Below are 21,888 nucleotides of genomic sequence, written 5' to 3'. Positions count from 1 at the left end.
CTCCAATGTCTCAGTGTATGGGTTCCATGACGATTTGCTCAATAGCTCTGTAGACCAGGCTGAGTACACATGTTGGGCAATGGTTTCCAGGTTCTGTTTTGGCACACCCTTTGTGGAGCTGGATGACTGTTAGTGTATGTCATTATTTGGGTACATAGCCTGTGATACGCTTGAGTCTGGACAGTGAATGTAGGTGAGGGTGTAGTTCCTTGTGGGCCTAGTGTAAGACGCAGCCTGGGACAACTTACAGTCACATTGATGCTATGTTCTTAGCTTTGGTGAGGGCTGTCTTTACCTGCATGTCCATGATGCCTGTGTCTCTGCATCCGTCTGTGATAGACACAGGCCCTTTTGGGGGTGATGGGTGGGAGTTTACACTGCACTTGTCCCCCTGGGTGTGGGCAATGAAAGTTGGTTTTGTGTATGTCATTACTTTTTTCAGTAGCTGACAGCATATTTGGAAGTTGACACCTACATATCTGATATAGCTACTGAAGGCTTTGTAGTTGTTATTCTTACATTCCTTGGCAATTTGTCTTTAGAAACTGTGCTTGGATTATTTTATGAGCCATCATTGTTTCATCCTAATAATGATCAGTGATGCCTTTCCTTTAGTGAAGTTGGCTCTATCAGGTGTTAGTTTCCTCCTTCTGTTGTCTAGCTTATTTATGGGCAACAACCACCAGATTGTTTTTTTATTTTTGGAAGAGTGCATCTTGGTTTTATTTGTGATGTCTCGATCCATGCATCCCTGTAGATGCTCATAGGATGCACTTGTAAATGATTTGGCAGATTGTATACCATTATCCTATAGCAAGAGGGCTTTGGAACTTTCCACTTTGGTCTTGGGAAGTGTGCAGTTTGCTTTTGAAAATGTCTTCACAGTGGTTTCATTGACTGGGTGTGGGGGCGGGATGTGGATGTACAGTGTGATTACATAATGATCTGATATTACCAGTGAGGGGTTTATCTCTGTTGTGGAACACTGGTACCCCATGTTGGTGATGATCATGTCCAGTATGTTGTCACCTCTAGTGGGCATGCTGACCAGCTGTTCCAGGGTGTTAGATTTTCTTAACTCTGGGACACATTGGGCAAAGGACATTGTATATGAGTAATTCACCCACTCAATGTTTGGGTAGTTGTAATCTCCTCATATAATGGTGTTTGATAGGACCTTTATATTTGCCATTGTTCTCCAGAATACTGAGTGAGGTTCCTGAGACAAGGTACATGATCTGTATCAGGCTACAATCTGATGGGCAGCTTTGCCCAATGTTAGTTGCACTTGCATGGTCTCCAAGGCCTCATGCTGTGGCAGTAACCTGGAGGTGTGGATATCCATAAGATAAATGGCTACATCACTTCCTTTTGTATTTCACTCGTGGTCTTGGGTCCAAAGGTCAGGGTGATTGTGAGTGTTTTACGTGGATCATATGCAACAGTGGTATGTTTGACATAGCTTTGTATGTTACGCAGTAAACACCTCTGAGTAGGCGATATGCAAGGGAGTACGGATGGAGCATTTTGCGATGGTCTGTGTATGGCATGTATTTCAGGCCACTAATACTCTTTGTGAGGTATTGCTGCTGGCTTTCCAGTTGTTGTAGTTGTCTTGTGAGGTACATAGCAACAGTGGCGTTGTACTCTTTTATAGTTCTAGTGAGTGGTGAGTAGAGGGGAACAATGTCCTCTTTTATTCTGCAGGAGACACATTTTGTGATGAGGTGTGCTACATAAGAGGGTTTCCTGACTACTGTGGGAATGTGCTTATCACAGTTGTATCCACTGTCCACCCATGACCCAGGGTCTCTTGTCACACTTAAAGCATGAGGTATACTACCACCTATGTTGTAGTTCTTGGCTACAGAGATTTTAACAAATGTGATGATAATGCACCTTTTGGCATTGAGCTACAGCCCATGGCTTGGACAACAGCCATCTGTCTCAGTGAGGCCCTTTTGTAGGATGTCCACATCTTTAGTGTTTACAATAATGGCTCCTAGTTTGCAGTCCTCTGGAAACTTCAGTAGCCACAGAACTTCCATGTTAATGTTTACTTCAGGGAAGTAGATACTACACAGCCTGGGAAGTTATCTAGTCCCATGGCTGCTGTGATACTGGCTTCGGAGAGTGTTTTTTTACCTGTGCAGCTGTGATGACAGCAACTTTGCAGTCTTACATTATAGACATGTGCTCTTTCATGGGTGAGAGGGGGGTAAAGTTAACAATGATCCTATCTGCCAGGATGTTGCCAATATCAGTTGGCTCTGTACATTTAGTGCCATTGAGCTGTAACTCAGAACAGATCTGAGTGTAACCATGACATGGACCTGTCTGTTGGGCAGAGATCTCCTGTGTAGACAGTATGCAACCGAGTACAGCTTGGGTTACATTCCTTCTTGTTGCATGGGGCAACTATTTGAGGCCAGTAATCCACTTGTTAAAGTTCTTCATTGGTCTTTCTAGTTGCTGAACATGTCTAGTCAGAGTCCTCGTAAGTGTGTTGTGGTAGTCCCTGACAGGTCTGATGACTGCTGAGTAGTGGCAACCTCCTTTGACCTACATGCACAGAGCTTGGCAGTTTGTGTGTACACATAGCAGGATTTTCAGACCACTTTGTGAATGTGTTTCTGGAAGTAGAGATGACTATACACATTGGTCCATAGATCCCTTATCATCACATCCGTATTTAGCCTAAGTGTGTGAGCATGCCCAGTATGACTTTTCAGTGTGATGCTGAATGAAATCCACTACATTTGTTGGGGTGTGTGAGCACACACAGTATATACATTTATACTATATGTGTATGGTAAATAAAGGTGTATTTTTACAGCAGTGCTCACCTTTGTGTCATAGATCAACAGGGATCATGCTGTGCCTGCAGGGCTTCCATGAGACACTTTGCATAGACCTATCAACATTTCTACATACAGGTTGGACAGCTATTCTTTGTACATTTCTACCCGTGGGTACATCGGATTGTTACTGTGGGTGTACATAGGATGTGAGTTTCACCTGACACTTATACACATTTGCTGTGCCTGCACTGCTATGTACAGGAAACCATTACAATCTGTACTGTTGCCTATCATACTGGCTTGAGGCATACTAGTGTATTACAGATATTAGCATCCATTGCCACATATATTAGCTTGTGACTTCATAGCCTACACAACCCACATCACAATGCCTGGCCTGATGTTCTCTGTCTGCATAGGCATGTGGGTGAGGTTACCCATTTGCCTCATTAGGGGCATGATACAGCATTGCTTTGTATTTGCATTAGTGCACAATTGTCCTGCTGTGTCTGTACCACTGTAATGCTATCATGGCTTAGTGGTTCAGTACTGTGACTATAGTGCACAGTATCTTGGGTTCAAGCCCTGCCACTGCATTTTATTTTCATGCTGGCCAGACCAGACTGCTTAAGGAACAGTTAAGCAGATTTGAGCATATTTAACTGACTTTGCTCAACTTTGGCCGACCTTGGCCAACATTGCATGAGCAATTTTGTTTACATATACTAGATATTGGTAAAAGCTGCTTAGCACTGCTTTATATTGCTTAAAACATGGCAATCATGCCTCAGGTGGTGCTGCAGGGTTGCCTATGTCAGATGCACATACTACACTCCCTATACATGTTTGGAAACAGGTTGTGTCAAGTTAGGCATCCCTTTTATTTTATGTGCAAGTCAGTGAGAGGTATAATTTCCAGGGTTCCTACTGAGCCAGTGTATGTGCTATTGGTTGCCTCTTTGCCAAGGACAAGGCATACTGGGCAAGCCTCATTCTGCCTACTGGGGCAGGCTCAGGTTGTTCCTCCTCTGAGTCACGCTGTGCCTGTGCAGGCCTTGGCAATGGTGGGGGGCTGTTTGGCCCTGCCCCATGCTGTTCCTGCTGCAGCTATTTTTGCAGGATCATATTGTGTAGCATGGCACATACCATAACAATTTGGGTACGTGTAGTTGGTGAGTACTGCAAGGCCCCACCTGATGTGTTCAGGCACCGGAACCGTGACTTGAGCATCCCAAACACACACTCGATTACATTTCGTGTTTGTGCGTGTGCCTCATTATGGAGTTCTTGTTCAGGTGTGTGTGCATTTCTGATGGGTGTCAACAGCCACGGCTCCAGTGCGTATCCAGCATCCCCCACTAGGTGACCGTCAGGGATGTCCCCATTTGCAAATGTCTGGTACAGCTGCGACAGATGCCAGATATGGAAATCGTTTTAGCTTCCAGGGCAGCCAGCACACACATTCAGTATTATGCCCTGGGCATCGCACATGACCTGGCAGTTGATGGAGTGGAAGCCCTTGAGGTTGATGTAGGCCCTACCCCACTCACCAGCTGGTGCTTTGATGTGTATGTGCGTGCAGTCAATTGCACCCACTACCTCAGGATATTCCGCTATTTGCTGGAAGAGATGCATATTGCTGGCCAATACCTCACGGGAATTGGGGAAATATATATGATCACCGACGTGCTGACATGGCATTCAGGAACTGGTGCAGTACCCTTGATGCTGATGCCTGTGAATTCCCCATCATATCACCAGTTGGTCTCTGGAAGGTACCTGTTGCTAGTATTCTTAGGCCAACACATACCTTGGTTTCCACTGGGATGGGTTCCCCTCTGTTGGTTCTGTGTGTGAGGCGTGGCCTGCACAGCTCAACAATTTGCTGCAGGAGCTCTCTGTCCACTCTATAGCACTCCACTATCTCCAGCTCATGTAGCCCCTGGTAGGTTACCCTGGGTCTGTACACTCTTCTCTGTCTCCTCACTGTGGGTTGCTCAGCAGCATTCACAATGGCATCACCCTCAGCATCTTGCACATGTTACCTTATAACAGCAATGGCAGCCCCTAACATTTTTATGTCTCAGTTTAAGCTTTTGAAGTTTTCACTTCTCTTTGTTGACTGCAGTGTTGCAGTATTTCTGAGAAAAACACGGGGGAATGTTGTTTGCAGAGTTTTATGTGCTGGGCTGGGCTGGGCTACTGTACTGCCTGTGTAATTGGCTGATTCTGATTGATTTCACCTGGCAGCTCTGCTAGTTCTCCTTGGTTAACTTCCTACTACTTCCTTTCCTTACTTTTCCCATTTCTGTTTCCACAGGGGGCAGCGCCATGCAAACAAGCGCAAACACGTGCACAAGCGGGCACACAGGCTTACACCGGCTTACATGGGCTTAGGCGGGTGCACATTTGTGTATACTATCTTAGACGGCCTAACATAGGCTTACACGGGTGCACACCCGCGCACACAGCCTTAGAACGGTTTACACGTGCGCACACACACGCACACAGTGTCAGCAGCTTTGCAAGAAACTTTAATGATAGCCACAGCGCACACCTTCAGTTTCTTGATTTCAGTTTAGACAATTGTAGACACACCTCTTTTAGTCCTGAGTAACTTACAGCAACCACATGCCACTCTGCTCCAATAAGCTTACAGTCTTTTTGATACATACCCCCTCATGATGTCACCCATCTCCTACTCTGTTACTCCCCTTTTCCTACTCTTAAACTCTAGGGACATGGGTCACATAGTAGGAAATATTGGGATTCACTATCCTTATCCTCATTTGCATAGGATTGCCTACTAATGCTTGGTTACATCTCTCAGACTGAGCTTCCTTCCTTAGCAACCTCTACTCAGTAGCCATGTTGTTTTCAGCCTGCCATTCACTTGCATGGCAGATTAATATTTTGAATAAAATCCCTATATGTGGCTTTTATTTTTTGTTTTTCTGGTTTTTAGAGTGCAGCACGTTTGCGCAGCGCTATACTTAAACATTGGAGATCGAGGTAAAAAAAAATATTTTTTTTTTATTTTGCAACGGAAAAAAATGCCAATGGCCATATATTTGGCCATTGGCATGCTTCCTCAACTGGATGAATCCTTTATTTGGAGCTGTCATGGCTCCGTTTTGCTATTTGCAGAACAGTACTCAGTTGACAACTGAGTACATTTCTGCAAATAACACTACTCTTACTTGGACAGGTTAGTGTTTCCTGGATCGCAAATTTACCTCATTTGCATAGCTTTCTGCAGCAAATGAGGTAATTTGCATAACCTAACCCTGTCCGTGTAAGAGTCGTTTTAGGAGCTCTCTTGCACGCCCCTGCTGGCTGTTCCTGGATCGCTCGGCAGACATGTTGGCTGCATGGAGTCTTACTCTAGTCTTAGACTCCATGCAAGCATTTGTGAATCCAGCCCAATGTCTACTACATTTGCTACTATTCTATGTATTGTATGTTTTTACTCTTTACTAAATGTATTCTCTCTTGTGTTTCATGAGTGGAGTGTTATGATGGACTTTGGTCCAGTTGTAACTGATGACTCATAAGCTCAGACTGACCTTTTTGAGTTATAGTCTTTTCATTTGGTTAATCCAGTTTATCTCCAAGGAAACTAGATAATATAAAGATAGTGGTATAATAAATATAATTCTAGTAAATCGTGAAATGGTAAAATTGTATTACTTGCATTATTATGCTAGAACAAAAACAGAAACTAAGTGTTACAATTAGTAATAAATCATTGGAAAGTAACCTGCCTGCCACAGGGTGGAGCTGATGAAGACATCACATAAAACTACATTTTGGAAGATGAACTGAGTTCTTTAAAATGTTTCATTTTTTCCACAGCATTAAATGCTATGCTCAAAGACTGGGACATTTTGTATGATAGCCACAAAGCATTATTTAGTAAAAGGGAGCTCTATGAGTAAGTGAATGCAAACACAGAAAAACGCTGGACGATTTATACATTGAATCCTCAGCTCCTGGAATTTTTTTTACCTACAGATGGATCCTACATTATTATTGTAGTTGTGAGTGGCGCTTCACTGAGATTGTTTTTACTTCCCCCCAATACTGTGTGACTGGGTTGCTACCACGCAGTTAAAGTTTTACAAGTTCGAACCACATATGGTCGAGACCATAAGTTCGAATTTGTAAAAGTTCAAGCGTTTGAATGGAAACCTCCATAAGCAGAGGTTTCTATTCAGTTCAATGTGGTGTGATCTTGGAGTTGGTATATTTAAGTAGTGGTGGGGGGGGTATGGGGCACAGCCCCCCATGTGGGGGTTGCAGGGGGGCTTGCTTACAACAATTTATTTTGTTGTCTATTGTTTTTTATTTTTTTTTCCGTAGTTGAAGTTTTGTAACTTTGAACATAATGGTTCGACCATTAGGTGTTCAGAGTTATGGAACTTCGACTATGTAATCTAGACCCTGTGTGACCATGACCACGTAGTCAGTACATAAAAGTATGTAGGTATGGAGGTGATGTTCTCTATGTAGCGGATGCAGAAAACTTGCCTTCCTCAAAAAACATGTTTTTTATTAATTTGTTCACAGTTTTGGTGGATGTAACTTTAAGGGAGTTGTCTTCAGAGAGTATGTTTACGGGTAGTTTAATTTTAATGTTTCATAACAGCTCCCAAAGAAAACAAATTCACATATTATTCAAATTAATGCAACTTTTCTCTTTTGTAGATTGGAGCATTTCAATTAATTCAATTTTGTCAAACACAGTGATCCTTTCCAAACAAGATAAAGCTACAGAGGACATACATTTTTATTGTTCTATTTTATTATCAATTTATTATTATAACATTCCAGCACAAAAAATAAATGGATATAGGTAACATGCATTAACTTAAATTATATGAAATGTACAATGTGGGTTTATTTCAGAAAAAAAAAATACTAATACTGTCAAGCAAGCTATGCAGACTATATTGTATTCTCTACTAACACAATCAAGTCCCTGCAACAGTTCAGCACTTTTATATATTAATATACATGAAGCCTTTGACTCATGAAGAAGAAATACTTTTTTTTTCTTTTTCCATACATGACAGCTTTTTATTTTGATGTATTAGGAAAAAACAGTAGAATAGCTGATTGGACAAAGAATAAGACTGGGATATGGAGGTTAAGCCAGGATAAGTTGTGCCATTTTCAGTAGTTACAAATGGTGGACTTCATTCTGCATGCTTATGTGTATGTTAGTGGTCAGAGATGCAGTTTAGCTATATGTTATATCACAAGACACCACAAGAGTTCATAAGGAAGGACAGTACAGAGTTAATAGATAAAACAGTTACCCCAGCAGCAGGAAAAGGCATAGATAAATTATTTCAAGTGGGTATGGCTTGACAATAGACTTTAAAGCCTCCTTACTTTTGTGCGGATTACAAGACAACACATGTGCCAGCAGGATAATTACATATCGTGTACATGGATGGAAGTGTTGATAATTACAGGAAAAATAAAATACTGATAGAGAGAAAAAGGAAATATGACAATATCACTTTATTTAAAGTGCATGATTCTTAATGTTTTTAAATAGAAGGTTTGTTGATAAGAAAGTTGCATATAGTATTTTATTTACCTGTTGAGCAAGTAAGCTGACTGGCTAAAATTGCCCCTGTTAACGGGCAACCCAGTAGCACTATTTGCTTAAGTGACTTGCTCAGATTCAGACAGTATACAAATAAAAGTGGAAGCACACAAACCCCATTTGCTGAGAACACAAAGCCACTCATTAGCAGCTGATTGCATGGGTTCCATGCACTAGCTGATTTACTGTAGCATTTAACCTATATGTTTTGTTTTAATTTATTTATTTAGTATTTGTTAACTGGGTTGGTCCCACTAGGCTAGTGACCTCTTCAGTGGGGAAACCTGAGGTGGTATTTATACTACTAAGGGAAATTTAGGCAGGGCATCAGAGAGCGTCCCCTACTCATTATGAGAGTGCTTGGTCTGCTCCTATCATAGTGGCAACTGGGAGAATAATACTCAAAGAAATCCAAGACAGCAGATCTCACAGAGATGAATACTGGTGCAGTGTCTGAAACTATATATCAGATTCTGAGGAACTGTTTCAGCAGAATTTGTTTGTGATGGCTTGCCAGAATTTCTGGGGGTTATTTTGGTGATTTTGTTGTATTGCTGTGTAGATTTTGTCATATTTAATTTTTTTTGGCTAGGTTATGCATTTGTCAGTAGTTGAGAAGAGAGGTTTCATTTTTGGTCTCATGATACTGGTACCAGGCTCTATCTCTTAGTTTAAGCTTCTTGGTCTCTTTAGTGAGCCATGGTATATGTTTGGATTTAACAAAGTTTTTTTTTCTTAGGGGGGCTAGATTATTTAGAATATTGACACATTTATCATTAAAATATTGAACAGCTGAGTCAAGGTGGAGGTGTTTCAGAGGGGACCAGTCACATTTTTGCAGAAGAGTTTTAAAGACTTTAGGTGAGAAGTTGTTTTTTTTTTTTTTTTTTTTTTGTGCATGTATTTACAGACTATGCTTTTAGGAGGACAAATATGTTGCCTAATCAGATAGGTGGGTCAGTGATTGCTTAGGCTATCAGTGAGACAAACTGATAGGAAAGGGCAGGTTTATTTGTAAGGATCCAGTCCAGTATTGATTGCTTTTTACTGTTCTTGTCAACCCTGGCATGGGATTGTATCATTTGACAGAAACTGTGAAGGTTAATGAAATTGGATGGATTGTTGGAGTTGCAGGTTGACCAATCTAGGTTAAAATCCCCCATTATTATATTTTCCCGACTGCATGTTGAAACACACCAGCAAAAGAGGTCTTCAAGAGGCTGGGTTGTTCCCAGAGGTAGATAAACTGCTATGAAAATGATATGGTTGTTTGGAGTTAATTTGTAGGCAGGAGATTAAAATTTCAGAATTTTTGGGGCTTGGGTAGTTACTTCCTAATAGTTCCAGTTTGAGATTATGTTTGCAAATTATGACTATGCCACCACCCTGTTTATGAGTCCTGTCAAGCCTATGGATGTTATAAACAAGGGTTGGTATCTCAGTATCTTGTTTGTGTGGTTTAATCCAGGTTTCTGTTAGTAAAGCTATATCTTGAGGATATTGGGTAAAAGTTGCATGACATTCAGAAGTTTTGTTGAGTATGCTTCTTAGGTTCATGTTCATGATAAGGAGGTCTGTTTTGCTGTGAGAGAGATGAGTGATGTTAGGGGGGATGGGATGTTAGAAGAGTGGGGCATTTACTGTGTATTTAAATGGCCTGGATTGGGGTGTATGTTACCACTTTGCTTAATCTGAGATGCATTGACTAGAAATAGGTGGATAAGTCTGATAGTTAGTTTAGTGTATTCATGCAATATGTTTGGAGTCACATTAGAATGTACATATTTGAATGAGAAGAGTTTGGTATTAGAGTTTTATAGGGGTGGTGAGATAATATAATTGGTTATTGGGGTATGGGGTGGGTTGGGAGTGGGTTGGTTGGGGAGTGGATGATAGACACATTTTGAATTTGATAGGATGTGTACAGGTGTGTTGTGTTGGGCAAGCTGCATAATATAGTGTGTTGGAGTGACATTGAGTATATATTTGAATGTTGGGTACTGAACTAACTTGGTGAATAAGGATGATTTGGGCTGATGAGGTAGTGGATAGAATGGGGTGGGGTTGAGTATAGCGTGTATAAGTAGTTATCAGGCAATAGTAAGGCTGCTGTGAATGGATGATCGGATAGGGTGGTGTGTTTTGTGGTTAACTATAAATGTAATGGTAGTGGGGGTGGGTTGGATTTCGGGGTAGGGTAGGGTAGGGCAGTGAGCTCAAGCATAGTGAGGGCTGGAGCAGTTCATGGGCAAACCAGAAAGCTACAAAAAACAATCAGAGAGGCTGCACAATGACAGTTACTGGCAAACCGTAATTATATCTGTATATGAGTGCGACAGTGAAGGTAGCACTGTGAAACTATGGATAGCATAAAGCAGAGTGGAAGGAAGGAAGGGGAGTATAGAGAGAAAGCTGGTGGGATGGAAGTGAGCTAGTGGGGTTGAAGTAGCCAAATAGTGTAGGATGACTAGGAAGATGGCAGCAGGAGGGTAGGGTTGGCTTGGTGATGTGCCTCAGCTATGTACACACAGGCTAAATTACATTAAAAAATGAACACAAGGTAATATACTTTAAATGAGGGTTCAGTTTCACAGTTCTTTTACATTATGTTGAAGTGGTATTTTTTTCAGCAGGCTAGGCAGAGGTATGTTCCTCACTGATGTTTAAGCTGAGTTACAGCTTTGAAAGAGGGTGCAGTTTTGCAGTTCTTTTACTTTATTTTGAGGAGGTAATTTTTTCAGCAGGCTAGGCAGAGGTATGTTCCTTACTGATGCTTAAGCATAGTTATAACCTTTTATCCACTATCTTTCAAGTAGAAACAGGATTAAAACTGTAAGAGTAAGCTGGTGCACACCACTGGGACTGGCAAGCTGCAGGGAGATGGCTGATTAGTAAGAAAATTAAGAATGAATGTTGTTCAGCATATAATAAAAAAATAAAGTAAGAATTTTATTGAGTAGATGGTTAAGCAAAGAAATAGATATAAGTAATAGCATACCTCAAGGATGTCCCATGAGTAGCTTATTGATTATGAATGTATTAGAGATGTAAATTTGCACGAGTGATACTACTTATAATACTACTGAAGATATAAAAAGTCCAGTCCTGTTTACTTATGCAGATGACATTTTATTGATTACAAAAAACCCCCCACAAAATCTGGATGAAAGAACTTATATGTTGCATACATCAATCTTTAAGCATAATAGTTATAACCTTAAATTAAAAAAAAGTTAAGGATTTGGTGATAGAGTAAATATAGGAGGAGTGTCTTTCTCGATTGAAAGAAATATCCATGTTAGGAATAAGATTTGGGGGTAAAAATGGAAGGGAGGAATAATGGAATAGGACACTAGATGAAATAATGGAGCTTTGTTGTTTTTGGAAAACAAGATATCATTTAATGAAAAGATTTATTTGATTCATTCAGTTATACTGTGATAGATTGCATATTTAGCTAGTGTGTATATGCTGCCAATAATCTATGAAAAGATGCTACAATTAACTTTTTTCTTTTATATGGGATTCAAGATTTTATTCAGTGAAGAAATTAAAGTTATACATAGACAAGGAAGATGTAGGTTTAAGATTACTAAACCCAATTGTTTATATATATATATATATATATATATATATATATATATATATATATTTGAATCTGTATAACGTTTTGGCCTAGATAAATGATACAAATGAAAAGTTTGTAGTAAATTTAGTAAAGTCCAAATATAAGCAGCATTGAAATATGTTAAAAAAGAGGAAAAGCATGTTTAAATGAAATAATTAAATGATCAAGAAAAATTATTTTATGGAAAATAAAAAAATTGGCAAAATAAAAAATGAGACTAAAGTGTGGTATAAAATATCATGATATAATATTATAATAGCCTGTCTCCTAACTTTAACACTAAGTCTCACTTCCTTATCCTACTTGAAATATCTTACCACACCTCTCTCTGCCAATCACACTCCCTCACTTCACTCAACTATCTCATCCTACTTAACACACACACACACTCCTACACCTGCATATCCCCTAGCATTTACCCCCTCAACTATATCAAACATTTCCACTGTAAAGTATTACCTTAGCCCAAAACCACAACTCCTGTATATACTATCCCAATCTCCATAAAGCTTACAACACATATAATAGTTACTAAGCTACTTAAAAACCTCTTCTCTCACATTCATCATTCCATCTCTATCCTCATCTCTGGTGACATTCATCCAAACCCTGCCCCTTCTCCCTCACATCACTCTAACTCCACATCTGCCCCCCCCCCCGACTCAGCTACCAAATCCAATCCACATCACAACACTAAATGCTCACAGCATATGTAACAAAATCCCTAACCTCCATGCCTGGCTTCTCAGTAATAAACCTGATATTCTTTCCATCTCCGAAACCTGGCTTAAACCTCATATATTAGACTCTAATTAACTCCCCCCACCTTTAGTATTATCAGAAAAGATAGAACGCATAAAAAGGGGGAGGTGTTGTTCTCCTCTACTCCTCATGCCTCTCAGTTACCCTGTACTCTAAATATATTCCCAAATTTGGCAAGGTTGAATTAATTCTAGCACTTCTTCTGGTAAATAAACATAAGCTAATATGCATTGTCTCACTCTACATCCCTCCCGGTGACAATGTCTCAATCCTCGAGGAAATTCTCTCATGGCTCTCTACCAATATCACCAATGAAACCACAATCTTGGGTGATAACATCAACTGGGACAACATTCAATCTCCAGCTATTTCTTTAAACATAAATCTGTATAATTTCACTCAACTTATTAATTCCACAACTAGACCTTCTAAAGGCCCCCCTCTCCGGTAGCACCCTAGACTGGATTTTAATTTATTTGTGCCTGGAACTGGTGGCTGTTTTTTATTACTAGTTTACATTTTCCACCTTTGGCTCCTGTTTTGTGTTTACTGGATTTTAATGTCCCATCCCCATTATATTTCTGATAGTGGTACCCTTCCTGACCCACTAGGTGACCACGTTCCCACGTTTGCCCATCGTCTTCCTTCCTGCCCACAACTAACCTACACCTACACCACTATTCGGCACCTAAAAACTTCAACCCCAATGAATTCCCAAACACACTAAAAAGAAGCAACTGGAATCCACTAAAAACTTTATCCCTAGAAAATGCTGTTACCTATTTTAATACACTCTTCTTAGACCTGCTAGACTCCTTTGCCCCTTGAAAAGAAAATGGATAAAAACTAACTGTGTCCCCTGGCTAACCAAGAATACCCTAGCCACTATGCGACTCTGTGATAAAGCTTGGAAACTTCACCATAAAACTAAAACTATAATCTACTTCCAAAAAGGCTGCTGAGGCAAGATTCCAGTGTCTCTTTATAGAAAATAAAAAGTACCAGGAATTAAACAAGTAGTACCACTTTATTGCTTTCACTAGCGCTTTCACAAATGCTTCGTCAGGTGTAACTCTAACACAAAAAACACACACCTTATATCCTCTTCTAAAATAGTCACATGATCAGAAGCAATTAACATAAAGTAAAAATACATAATGAAAAAGTATATTAAAAGTATATATAAATATGTCAAAGATGTATCAAAAATGTATATATATATATATATATATATATATATATATATATATACTGCAATTGTATAAAAATACTAATATACATAAAAAATATATATGTTCATAAAAACACAATCTATCTAAAAAGGGCTCTTTTACCTAACACTGGTTTCAGGGGAATATGGACATTGAGTCCATGGCCATAATTAGCCCTTAACATCACTATCCATTTCGCTTCAATTTCTTCAGTCCTGGACCTAATATCACCCATTCTAGCACTCTCATAGGTCCTGGACACAACTGTGAATAAAAATTTATGCTGTCCACCTACTAACTTCACATGCTTGGCTAGAGCATTGGTATCACTGCCTTTACCTATATGGTATATGTGCTCTCTAATTCTATCTTTGAGAGTGTGGTCTGTCTTGCCTATGTAGAAACATTTGCACAATACACATACTGCTAAATAGACAACATGCATGGTTTCACAGTTAGCTTGTACTCTAATATTAAAGACTCTACCCATATCTGGATGTGTAAAAGATGTCTCTTCACCAATATGTCTACACTGTGTACATTTACCACATGGTTTAGTGCCAAAATTAGCATATCTAATTTTCCTCTCTTTAACATTACATAACCTCCTTTTTAAATTCTTTCTATTTTTAAAAATATATTGAGGCTTAAATCCTATTATATTACTTATCTGTGGATCTGTCAATAATATGCTCCAATGTTGATTAATAATATCTGTGTATTTAAAAACATCCCTTGAGTATGGTATACATACTTTAATTTTATCTGCTTTACTGTTAAACTCTCTAGACTGCCTCTCTGAAAAATACGGCTTGACTCTAGTGTCTCTCAAATGAGTGACATGAGCTGCATTTTGTTCAACAAATGCTCGATCATAGCCTCTCTCAACAAATTCTCTGGTGGTTCTAGATTTCTGTTCTTGAAAATCTTCATTCCTCACATTCAACCTGGAGGCTCTATAAAACTGGTTCTGCACCACATTCCTAAAGATATGGTTAGGGTGCATGCTACCTCTAGAGAGAAGACTATTAACATGACATTCCTTTCTATACAATTTAGTAGAGATAGTGCCATTGACATCCCTTTCTACAAGCACATCTAGAAAGTTAATACCTGTTCTTGAATAATTCATAGTAAACCTCAAAAATTCTGTGGAGCCATTAATAAGCTTAACAAAATCCATTATTTCTAGTAGCGTACCACCCCATAACATAAAAAGGTCATCTACAAATCTCCTGTAGAACAAAATAAATTTGCTATATGGCTAGGAAATCAACACCAGTAAGATGGCCAGTGGGATTGATGAAATTGAGTTGGAGCTGGAATATGTTCCTAGTATGCCTATAGAGACTGTTCAAGATGCGAGTATGAATTTTGACTCTGTTATTTTGCAAGTTAAATAAAATGGGAACCCTTTATTTAATAAGAACTTAACTGTTGATGCCACCGAGGTAACTGATTTTGATTTCCTAGCACTAAGAACTGACATTCTGCTTATAGAGAAAGAGATGTGCAGATTGGCTAGGACTCAGTATGAGATTTTTCACCTTGAGGTTTGTTTGGCAGAGAATCTGGTACCTCGAGGGTTGCGAGTGTTAAAAATGCCGGCACAAATTGAAACAGATTCACTATTATTGAGTGAATGGCAGAAGCTTAATATTGCCACTAGCCTCAGTTACCTTAAACTGCTTATGCAATCAGCTCAAAGGCGTGTGACAGCAGTAATATTATCTATCAAAGAAAAATACTTGCAACTGAGCAAGAAATATCCTGATACATCTTTCTCGACACTTGTATCAGAAACTATAGACAATGTAAGCTCGTACAAATGTAAACTTTTACAGATTAAGTTGAATAAATTGCAGAGAGACCGCCGGGACTTTCAGTTGGGTAACATCTTCACCTGGCCTCGTGATTCACTGGTAAAGGGAAATACAGAAAGGAACGCCCCTTATGAGATACGCCAGCACGCTGAACTTCGTACAACAGTGGATGAAGCTTGCATTGAACAGTGCGGGACTCAGACAGTCAATGAAAATGAAAATTGTATTGAGCGTATTAAGTTATTAGCGCCATCTACAGAAAACGCCAATAAGAGATCTATTATAGAAACAGGAGCCAAGAAGAAGACCTTCACCGTTAGTGCAGAGGTACATAGAGCGGCCGACTGCACTACACCATTGGCTACAGAAACAGGCTTGACTGGGGCTTCCAATACATCGAAAGAAGAGGCGCAATTTTTTCGTTTGAATTTTCTGCTCCCAGTGAGGGACAGCTCGTTAAATCGAGCGGGCGGGCAGCGACAGAGGAATCAACGGATAGACAGAGGAAGGAGTACCACCAGGTACAAAAGAAAATATGAGGAAGAGGTGAACAATGTATATACAATCAAAAAGGCTTTTCAGCAAGTAAGACATTAGTGACTAATTTGTCACAACATATATTGATAGATATTGAGCTTAATGTGTTGAGTAATGGTTTGTCTTTTATACCTTCAGCTAACATGTCTTTAACAGACATAGTTTTTGATCTTAAAATGTTTACCAGGAACTTGACATTGAAATGCATGTTTAAACAAAGTGATACAATTATTGATTATTCTTTGAGAAAACCTAGTACTTTTATTCCTAGGCCGATCGCTTTAGTTAATGCTTTTGAACAGATGTGTCTCTCTGATATTTATAAAGTGTATAATGATAGACAACAAATTAATAGAAAATATAACTTGAGTAAGGTTGAGTTACAAGCACTGCATAGCTTGGAAAATGATGACGATTTAGTTATCAGACCAGCAGATAAAGGGGGTGGGATTGTCTTGTTAAACAGTGATGATTATGAATGTCTAATGCATGAAATGTTGAGCAATGTTGATTTTTATCAAAAAATAACTGTAATGCATATGAAAAAGATGACAACAGTTGTTAATGAGCAGATAGAATATTTGGCACATTCGGGTCTATTGTCAGATGACATTGTAAAATTTTTTAAAACATCGCATTACACTGTACCAATTATTCAAGGGTTACCTAAGCTCCATAAGAACATGGCCCGACCTCCAATGCATCCCATAGTGGCAGGGAGGGGTTGGTGCACTGAAAGTATATCCATATATTTGGAGAAGAAGTTAAAGCCTATGGTAGAGAAATCAGTTTATGTTCTGAAGGACATAGAACATTTTCTGGGTGATTTATATGTAGGCACTAACTGTGGTTTCTTGGAAGTTGATTATTTCTTTGTTACTCTTGATGTAGTCTCATTATTCACAGTCATTCCAAATGATACAGGAATAGACTTTCTGAAGGAACAACTAATTAAGTGTTGTTTATATAGCATCAGTGAGATTGAAACTTTTTTGAAGTTAATGTCCATTGTACTGATGAATAATGTATTTCTTTTTAGAGATCAAGTCTATTGGCAGAGAAATGGGGTAGCTATGGGGAGTGCTTGCTCCAATACCTATGCTAATGCAGTTATGATGCAATGGGAAGCAAATAATTTATTGGAAGGTCCATATAGCAAATTTATTTTGTTCTACAGGAGATTTGTAGACGACCTTTTTATGTTATGGGGTGGTACGCTACTAGAATTAATGGATTTTGTTAAGCTTATTAATGGCTCCACAGAATTTTTGAGGTTTACTATGAATTATTCAAGAACAGGTATTAACTTTCTAGATGTGCTTGTAGAAAGGGATGTCAATGGCACTATCTCTACTAAATTGTATAGAAAGGAATGTCATGTTAATAGTCTTCTCTCTAGAGGTAGCATGCACCCTAACCATATCTTTAGGAATGTGGTGCAGAACCAGTTTTATAGAGCCTCCAGGTTGAATGTGAGGAATGAAGATTTTCAAGAACAGAAATCTAGAACCACCAGAGAACTTGTTGAGAGAGGCTATGATCGAGCATTTGTTGAACAAAATGCAACTCATGTCACTCATTTGAGAGATACTAGAGCCAAGCCCTATTTTTCAGAGAGGCAGTCTAGAGAGTTTAACAGTAAAGCAGATAAAATTAAAGTATGTATACCATACTCAAGGGATGTTTTTAAATACACAGATATTATTAATCAGCATTGGAGCATATTACTGACAGATCCACAGATAAGTAATATAACAAGATTTAAGCCTCAAGATATTTTTAAAAATAGAAAGAATTTAAAAAGGAGGTTATGTAATGTTAAAGAGAGGAAAATTAGATATGCTCATTTTGGCACTAAACCATGTGGTAAATGTACACAGTGTAGACATATTGGTGAAGAGACATCTTTTACACATCCAGATATGGGTAGAGTCTTTGATATTAGAGTACAAGCTAACTGCGAAACCATGCATGTTGTCTATTTAGCAGTATGTGTATTGTGCAAATGTTTCTATATAGGCAAGACAGACCGCACTCTCAAAGATAGAATTAGAGAACACATATACTATATAGGTAAAGGCAGTGATACCAATGCTCTAGCCAAGCATGTGAAGTTAGTAGGTGGACAGCATACATTTTTATTCACAGTTGTGTCCAGGACCTATGAGAGTGCCAGAATGGGTAATATTAGGTCCAGGACTGAAGAAATGGAAGCAAAATGGATAGTGATGTTAAGGGCTAATTATGGCCATGGACTCAATGACCATATTCCCTTGAAACCAGTGTTAGGTAAAAGAGCCCTTTTTAGATAGATTGTGTTTTTATGAACATATATTTTTTTATGTATATTAGCATTTTTATGCAATTGCAGTATATATATATATATATATATATATATATATATATATATATATATACATTTTTGATACATCTTTGACATATTTATATATACTTTTAATATACTTTTTCATTATGTATTTTTACTTTATTATATTTCTTTAAATGTTAATTGCTTCTGATCATGTGACTATTTTAGAAGTGGATATAAGGTGTGTGTTTTTTGTGTTAGAGTTACACCTGACGAAGCATTTGTGAAAGCGCTAGTGTAAGCAATAAAGTGGTACTACTTGTTTAATTCCTGGTACTTTTTATTTTCTACAAAGATACACTGGAATCTTGCCTCAGCAGCCTTTTTGGAAGTATTTTGTCTTTTGTTATTAGCTGCTATTGGGGTATCTTGTATTTGGTCGTTTACTTCGTTTTAAAACTATAATCTCACTTGATTATAAAACACTTCACAATAAAGTTAAAAAACTTATTATATCATTCCATAAAGCCTATTTCTCCACACTCCAAGCCACTCACAGCAATAACCCCAGAAAATTCTGGAATGGAATCTCCTCTCTCTTTAACCCAGGTAAAAAAGAAAACGCATGCCCCGACCCAAATGCCTCCGACTCAGACATAGCTATGCAATTCAACTCGCTCTTTATCAACTCCATTGCCAAACTAACATCATCCTTCACTAATAATCCACCTTCTCCACATATATCTTCACAGATCCCCTTCTCCTCCAGTTCCTCTAGCTCTACACCTCCCCCCTTCTCCATGTACCCCATCCCCATCTCAACTATAAAAATATTTCTACTAAACTTGAAGCCATGTTCTAATGCCCCTGATGACATACCCTCCTACTTCCTAAAAATAGCTGCAGATGCCATTGCCTTCCCTATCTGCATCCTAATAAATCGATCAATTTCAGATTCCCATGTTCCCCAGCTATGGAAAAGGCCTATATTATTCCACTCCACAAGGGTAGTAACAATAATGGTATCTCAGACTTCCGTCCCATTGCTATCTTATCCCCAGTTTCAAAACTTCTTGAAAAATGTATTCACCTTTAACTCCTTCCCTATCCCATAGATAACAACCTTCTTACTCCCACCCAGAATGGACTCCACCCAGGCCATAGCATCCTCCTCTCCTTCCTAGAAACCATAAACAAAGCCCGTGACTCCAGTCATATTGTATCCACCCTAAACCTTGACCTCTCTAAGGCCTTCAACACCATCTCTCACAACCCTCTCCTAACCAAACTCTCACAACTAAACCTATCCCACTCCCAACTGATTCACCAGCTACCTACCAAATATGCAACAAGCAGTTAAATGGAATAAAGCTATTTCACCATTCCTAAACACTCTCACAGGTGTGCCCCAGGGCTCAATTCTAGGTCCCCTTCTCTTCAATATTTTTATTAATGACTTCTATCATGCCATTCCTAACACCAGCCTCATTCAATATGCCGATGACTTGACAATAATATGCTCTGCTACCTCCACTTCCACATTAATAAAACTAGCTCAAGACACCTTCTCTTCTTATGAACAATGGATGCTACACAACCATATAGCACTGAATGCAACCAAGACTAAACTGATGCTATTTCTCCCCTCTAAAAGTAACACCATTGACAAAAACTCTATCACCAGCCAAAATAACACCAGATGATCAGCTAAAGTTTGACAGCCATCTTTATGCAAATATCAAAAAAAAATCATATGGAGCTTGGCATGCATTACTGCCACAACCGTTTCATCACCCCCTCCACCAGGCTCATTCTTGCTAAGACATAGCTTATCCCTTCCCTTATGCATGGTGCCTCTATCTTTACTAATCTGCAATCCTTTCTCAGGTCAAAACTCTCCTCCTGTTATAATAAATTTGCAACTGGCCACAGATCAAATACCTATCACTGCATTTCCCTTCACCAACTGAACTGGCTTGAGTTGCCCAATTATCTCACTTATATTCAACTTATCCAAGCACATACGCTCATTTTCAGCCCCACTGTCTGCCCCTCCCTTGCCTCCACCTTCCAAATGCATCTACCTAACAGACGTCTTTGATCCAACTCCCAAAATCTAATAGAGTTTCATAAACCTGCACGCAGTCCAGGAAAACTTCTTCTATCCTTCTGCCTTGCACGCCACTGGAATTCTCTACCTCCACTTATCCGTACAACTAACAGACTCGCTATTTTCAAAACCTTACTTCACTCATATCTAACCTCACACTGGAAATGCTCTTACTCCCATCCTACATAAATTCCTTAACTTTACTGGTCTCTACAGCTAATCACATCTGCTAAAAGCCTCTACTAACCGTATAACTCCTGTAAGAAATACAATGCTCTACAAGATCCTTAATTTGTTAGTGAGGATTTATTCAAGTATCTGCTCCCTCAATTACCAATTTTCTGCAACTGTTACTATGCATTTTTTTCTAATTTCTCATGTAATAAGTTGATATGCTTTCCTAAATTTTTATAATTTTGTATATTATAATGTTGTTGTAATTTTATAATACTGCACTGTCTTGGAGTTTTTCTCCCCAGGACTCTATTGAAAACGGGATCCTTGTGGCCCAATGGACCATCCTGGCAAACAAACTGCAAATAAATAAAAAATAAATAATGTTAATCCTTGGGCTGAGCTAGCAAATGAAAGTTAAAGTTAAAGGAATATGAAAAGCATGGTGCAATAAACAACTGGAATGTCAAGATTTTTTATGGAAATTAGTGATTAATAAATTACCAGTAAGGGGAAATATGCCATATAATAAAATTAGTGAAAGAGTTTGAATAGATTGTGGTAAAGAAGAAACTACTGAACATGTTTTCTTACAATGTATAAGAATTGCAAAATTGTGGGAAAACCTGTGTAAAGAAAATGTATTTGATAATATAAATGAGGTAAATGAAATAAATATGGACATGCCTATGTATGAATATTATATGCATAAAAATAAGGAATATTGAGTAAACCAGAAGAAATATTATTTTATGCTGTGTGGACCATTTGGAATGAAAGACTAAATTAAATCATGTTTAATGGTCAATGGAGACTAGCAGTAATTTTAAGTTAAATTAGATGGTGGTTGTAGAAAAACATGCGGGGTTCAATATATAATAATGAATAGTAAGATATCTAAGACTATATGATAAAGG

Source organism: Protopterus annectens, chromosome 5.part0 (genome assembly GCF_019279795.1).
Source record: "Protopterus annectens isolate FY-2018-M chromosome 5.part0, PAN1.0, whole genome shotgun sequence".
NCBI classification, from domain to species: domain Eukaryota; kingdom Metazoa; phylum Chordata; order Ceratodontiformes; family Protopteridae; genus Protopterus; species Protopterus annectens.
This window is presented reverse-complemented; position numbering follows the sequence as displayed.